General features: G+C 34.0%; 1 pseudogene across 1 annotated transcript in view; it reads left to right on the forward strand.

Moving 5' to 3' along the window:
• Window positions 1-5,586, forward strand: part of LOC108517787 (zinc finger protein 91-like) — a 44,074-nt pseudogene extending 38,488 nt beyond the window's left edge. The window contains exon 4 of the transcript XR_001882207.1: window positions 945-5,586. The product of XR_001882207.1 is annotated as a zinc finger protein 91-like (transcript). The remainder of the gene's footprint in view (window positions 1-944) is intronic.
• Window positions 5,587-6,000: the final 414 nt, after the last annotated feature.

The raw sequence follows: 6,000 nt of genomic DNA on the forward strand, positions 1-6,000 counted from the left end.
GGTTTCTTTCTGAAAATTTTATATTTTTGGTGGAATCATATTGCCCTATTTTGTATATATTATAATCTTTGAGATGTGGACATCAAAAAAAGCTACCTGTCAAAGTCTTTATAATGTAGTTTTGTCCTGGCATAGTCTGAAAACAACTATCTTGTCTAATGATTAGGGGAATTTCTCCAATATGTTCTTAGGGTATGTGTTGTCTGAAATTTTGTGTTTATTTTTAATTAAGAGGGTTTACTCATGTTACTTTGTAGAAGTCAGTAATCACTTGCTATGCCTGTTTCCTTTCTGTGGTACTGTGATCTCTCTGCTGCTGTAACATTTTTCTTTGGTTTCAGCACTCAAACTGTCATTCAAAATTATGCTATGGTTTCTTTCAACACTTTATGTCATAAGAGACAGAAACCAGTGTCGGGAAAAGCCCCTAAAAGCTGGAAATAAAAATGAATGGGCTAGTATTTTACCTTTCTTTTAAAACAGAAACCAAGAGTTGGCAATTTACCTCTAAAGGCACACTATTATAATGGGAAGCTGGAAAAGCTGTGTCGGGTAAATTTAACAGATTTCTTTTTTTTCTGTGTGGTTTTTTGCATTGTGCTCACCCAAGACATTGCACACACTTATTAATATAGATGTAATTTGATCTGTATGTTTTTGTTACATATATATGCCTATGAAAGAATTAGGGCCTGTGCAAGAGAATGGCATGAACCCTGGAGGCGGGGCTTGCAGTGAAGCGAGATCGCGCCACTGTGCTCCAGCCTGGGCGACAGAGTGAGACTCATCTCAAAAAAATAAATAAATAAATAAAAAGACTTAGGGCCTGTGGTATTTTGCAGTGCTATTTTGTTTGTTTGTGTAATTTTATAGGTAGGATTTTAAAACTATGTTCATTTGAGTTCAGTCAGTGGAGTAATTTAATATTTTAATTTTTTTTTCAGATATATGTCCTCATTTTGCTCAAGACTTTTGGCCAGAGCAGGGCATGGAAGATTCTTTTCAACAAGTATTACTGAGAAAATATGAAAAATGTGGACATGAGAATTTACAGTTAAGAAAAAGTTGTAAAAGTGTGGATGAGTGTAAGGTGTACAGAGAAGGTTATAGTAAACTTAACCAGTGTTTCACAACTACCCGGACCAAAGTATTTCAATGTGGTAAATATTTGAAAGTCTTTTATAAATTTTTAAATTCAAATAGACATATGATAAGTATTACAGAGAAGTCCTACAAATGTAAAGAATGTGAAAAAACCTTTCATTGGTCCTCAACCCTTACTAATCATAAGAAAATTCATACTGAAGATAAACCCTACAAATGTGAAGAATGTGGCAAAGCTTTTAAGCAACTCTCAACCCTTATTACACATAAAATACTTTGTGCTGAAGAGAAAATCTACAAGTGTGAAGAGTGTGGCAAAACTTTTAATCAGTCCTCAAGTCTGACTACACATAAGATAATGCATTCTGGACAGAAACCTTACAAGTGTGAACAATGTGGCAAAGCATTTATCTGGCTTTCAACCCTTACTGGGCATAAGAAAATTCATACTAGAGGAAAATCTTGCAAGTGTGAAGAATGTGGCAAAGCATTTATTTGCTCCCCAACCCTAACTAGACATAAGAGGATACACACTGAAGAGAAACTCTACAAATGTGAAGAATGTGGCAAAGCATTTCTATGGTCCTCAACCCTAACTAGACATAAGAGGGTACACACTGGAGAGAAACCCTACAAATGTGAAGAATGTGGCAAAGCTTTCAGGCAACCCTTAACCCTTACTAAACATAAGATAATTCATAGTGGAGAGAAACCCTACAAATGTAAAGAATGTGGCAAAGCTTTTAAGCAATTCTCAACCCTTACTACACATAAAATAATTCATACTGGAAAGAAATGCTACAAATGTGAAGAATGTGGCAAAACTTTTAATCGATCTTCAAATCTTACTGCACATAAGATAATTCATACTGGAGAGAAGTCTTACAAGTGTGAAGAATGTGGCAAAGCATTTATATGGTCCTCAACACTAACTAGACATAAGAGGATACATACTGGAGAGAAGCCCTGCAAATGTGAAGAATGTGGCAAAGCTTTTAGCCATTCCTCAACCCTTGCTAAACATAAGAGAATTCATACTGGAGAAAAACCCTACAAATGTAAAGAATGTGGCAAAGCTTTTAACAATTCCTCAACCCTTACTAATCATAAGATAACTCATACTGAAGAGAAACCCTACAAATGTAAAGAATGTGGCAAAGCTTTTAAGCGACTCTCAACCCTTACTAAACATAAAATAATACATGCTGGAGAGAAACTCTACAAATGTGAAGAATGTGGCAAAGCTTTTAATCGATCTTCAAACCTTACTAAACATAAAAGAATTCATACTAGAGAGAAACCCTTCAAATGTAAAGAATGTGATAAAGCATTTATGTGGTCTTCAACCCTAACTAGACATAAAAGGATACACTCTGGAGAGAAGCCCTACAAATGTGAAGAATGTGGCAAAGCTTTTAAGCATCCCTCAACCCTTGCTAAACATAAAATAATATATGCTGGAGAGAAACTCTACAAATGCGAAGAATGTGGCAAAGCTTTAAATCAATCTTCTAATCTTACTACACATAAGGTAATTAATACTAAAGAGAAACCTTACAAGAGTGAAGAATGTGGCAAAGCATTTTTCTGGTCCTCAACCCTTACTGAACATAAGAGAATTCATACCAGAGAGAAACCCTACAAATGTGAAGAATGTGGCAAAGCATTTAGCCAACCCTCACACCTTACGACACATAAGAGGATGCACACTGGAGAGAAACCCTACAAATGTGAAGAATGTGGCAAAGCTTTTAGCCAATCCTCAACCCTTACTACACATAAGATAATTCATACTGGAGAGAAACCCTACAAATGTGAAGAATGTGGCAAAGCTTTTAGCCAATCCTCAACCCTTACTACACATAAGATAATTCATACTGGAGAGAAACCCTACAAATGTGAAGAATGTGGCAAAGCTTTTAGCAAGTCCTCAACCCTTACTACACATAAGAGAATTCATACTGGAGAGAAACCCTACAAATGTGAAGAATGTGGCAAAGCTTTTAACAAGTCCTCAACCCTTACTACACATAAGAGAATTCATACTGGAGAGAAACCCTACAAATGTGAAGAATGTGGCAAAGCTTTTAACAATTCCTCAGCCCTTACTATACATAAGAGAATTCATACTGGAGAGAAACCCTACAAATGTGAAGAATGTGGCAAAGCTTTTAACGAGTCCTCAACCCTTACTACACATAAGAGAATTCATACTGGAGAGAAACCCTACAAATGTGAAGAATGTGGCAAAGCTTTTAACAAGTCCTCAACCCTTACTACACATAAGAGAATTCATACTGGAGAGAAACCCTACAAATGTGAAGAATGTGGCAAAGCTTTTAACAAGTCCTCAACCCTTACTACACATAAGAGAATTCATACTGGAGAGAAACCCTACAAATGTGAAGAATGTGGCAAAGCTTTTAACAATTCCTCAACCCTTACTACACATAAGAGAATTCATACTGGAGAGAAACCCTACAAATGTGAAGAATGTGGCAAAGCTTTTAGCAAGTCCTCAACCCTTACTACACATAAGAGAATTCATACTGGAGAGAAACCCTACAAATGTGAAGAATGTGGCAAAGCTTTTAGCAAGTCCTCAACCCTTACTACACATAAGAGAATTCATACTGGAGAGAAACCCTACAAATGTGAAGAATGTGGCAAAGCTTTTAGCAAGTCCTCAACCCTTACTACACATAAGAGAATTCATACTGGAGAGAAACCCTACAAATGTGAAGAATGTGGCAAAGCTTTTAGCAAGTCCTCAACCCTTACTACACATAAGAGAATTCATACTGGAGAGAAACCCTACAAATGTGAAGAATGTGGCAAAGCTTTTAGCAAGTCCTCAACCCTTACTACACATAAGAGAATTCATACTGGAGAGAAACCCTACAAATGTGAAGAATGTGGCAAAGCCTTTAACCAGTCCTCAATCCTTACTAACCATAAGAAAATTCATACTAGAGAGAAACCCTACACATGTAAAGAATGTGGGAAATCTTTTAACCGGTCTTCAGCCTTTACTAAACACAAGGTAATTCATACTGGAGTAAAACTCTACAAATGTGAAGAATGTAGCAAATCCTTTTTCTGGTCCTCAGCCTTAATCAGACATAAGAAAATTCATACTGGACAGCAACCCTACAAACAGGAAAAATTTGGCAAAACCTTTAACCAGTTTTCACACCTTATACGGATAAGATAACTCATATTGGAGAGAAATCTTACAAGTGTGAATAATGTGGTAAAGTCTATAAAAAGTCCTGAATTCTTAACAGACATAAGATTATTCATACTGGAGAGAAACTCTACAAACCTGAAAGATGTGCCAGTGCTTTTGACAACTCAAACTTTTCTAAACAGCAAGAAAATCATACTGCTGAGAAATCCTAGAAATGTGAAGAATACGACAAAGCATCTAAATTATTGTCACACTTGATTGTAGGTAAGATAATTCATACTGGAGAAAACTACCAGTGTGAACAATGTGGCCAAACTTTGAACCAATGGTCACACCTTAATGAACAGGAAAGCATTTATATTTGAGAAAAAGTATACAAATATAGACAAAGTAAAAATGCCATTAATACCTGCTCACATCTTACTCAAAATCAGAGCTTTCATACTAAATAAAAACATTAGAAGTGTAATTACTGTCAAAAGATTGATCAGAAAATACATCTTTAAAGTACAGAAGAGTATTTATTTTGGAAAAGCATTACAAATATGAAGAGGCATTATTTATGACCTTTTTTATGGAAAGATAAGGACATTAAAATGTAAGATGCATGATGAAAATTTAAGTAGAGAGGATCTTTGTGGTTAACTTGTAATATTGAGTGACGCATGAGGTAGGTGTTCAGATTAGTATTCTTCTGCATTATTATGAAAGGAAAACATTCTTAATTTTAGTTAAAATTTAATATGATTGCATTTTTATGAAATATTGCAGTATATTTTAAAATTATAAATTACATGTGAACTTAACTTTTCAACTCAACATTTTAACATGTTAAATACTATAGTGAATTCAATAAAGTGTTATTATGCCTCTAACTTTAACCTATTCCACCTTACTCAAGGGTGTAAGTAAAAGATGGTAAAAATATACTGTTTAGTAAGATAAATGGACTGACATCTCTTGTAAACTTTTTTGCCGGTGACTTAATTGCCATTAAGTTAAAGAATATTGTTCCTTTAGGTTAAATTTTTATTTTTATTTTCACATTTAAATGTATTCTTAATTTTTGTGGATACCTAATATGTGTACATATTTATGCCATATATGGTATATTTTGATACAGGCATACAATATATAACCATTACATTAGACTAAATACTGTCTCCATTACCTCTAGCATTGATTCTTTGTATTACAAACAATTCAATTCTACAGTTTTAGTTATTTTAAATGTACAATTAAATTTTATTGACTACAGGATTATTTTATGGTCATAATAAAATTATATACAAACATAAGTAAAATACATACATTTCTGAGTCCCGAATAAATCTTTAAAAAATTTTAATATATTTTCTTTGAACATGTGGCCTCTGCCTGCAAGCACATATGGACTGTTAGTATTGATTAACATTGAGTTAAAAATACACATCTATTAGTCTAAAGATGAATCTTAGGTATAAATAAATTCTGGAGTGTGTTTGAGTATAAATTTGAAACTATAGGAGAAAAAAAGCAATACTGGAACAAAATAAATCATTTTAAGAAGGTGTCTAATTTACTAGAAAACAAAATTCTCAAAATGCTGAAAGCAAATTTATGCTATCTGCTTTGTATTGAATTTATTACTGTACAATCTTGGTTCAGAATCTCCCCATGCAAGTTCTCTGTTTTAACTTGACTGGCACTCATGCTGGACTTTAATT

This window comes from Rhinopithecus bieti, unplaced genomic scaffold (assembly GCF_001698545.2).
Source record: "Rhinopithecus bieti isolate Rb0 unplaced genomic scaffold, ASM169854v2 scaffold_42392, whole genome shotgun sequence".
In the NCBI taxonomy this organism is placed as follows: Eukaryota; Metazoa; Chordata; class Mammalia; order Primates; family Cercopithecidae; genus Rhinopithecus; species Rhinopithecus bieti.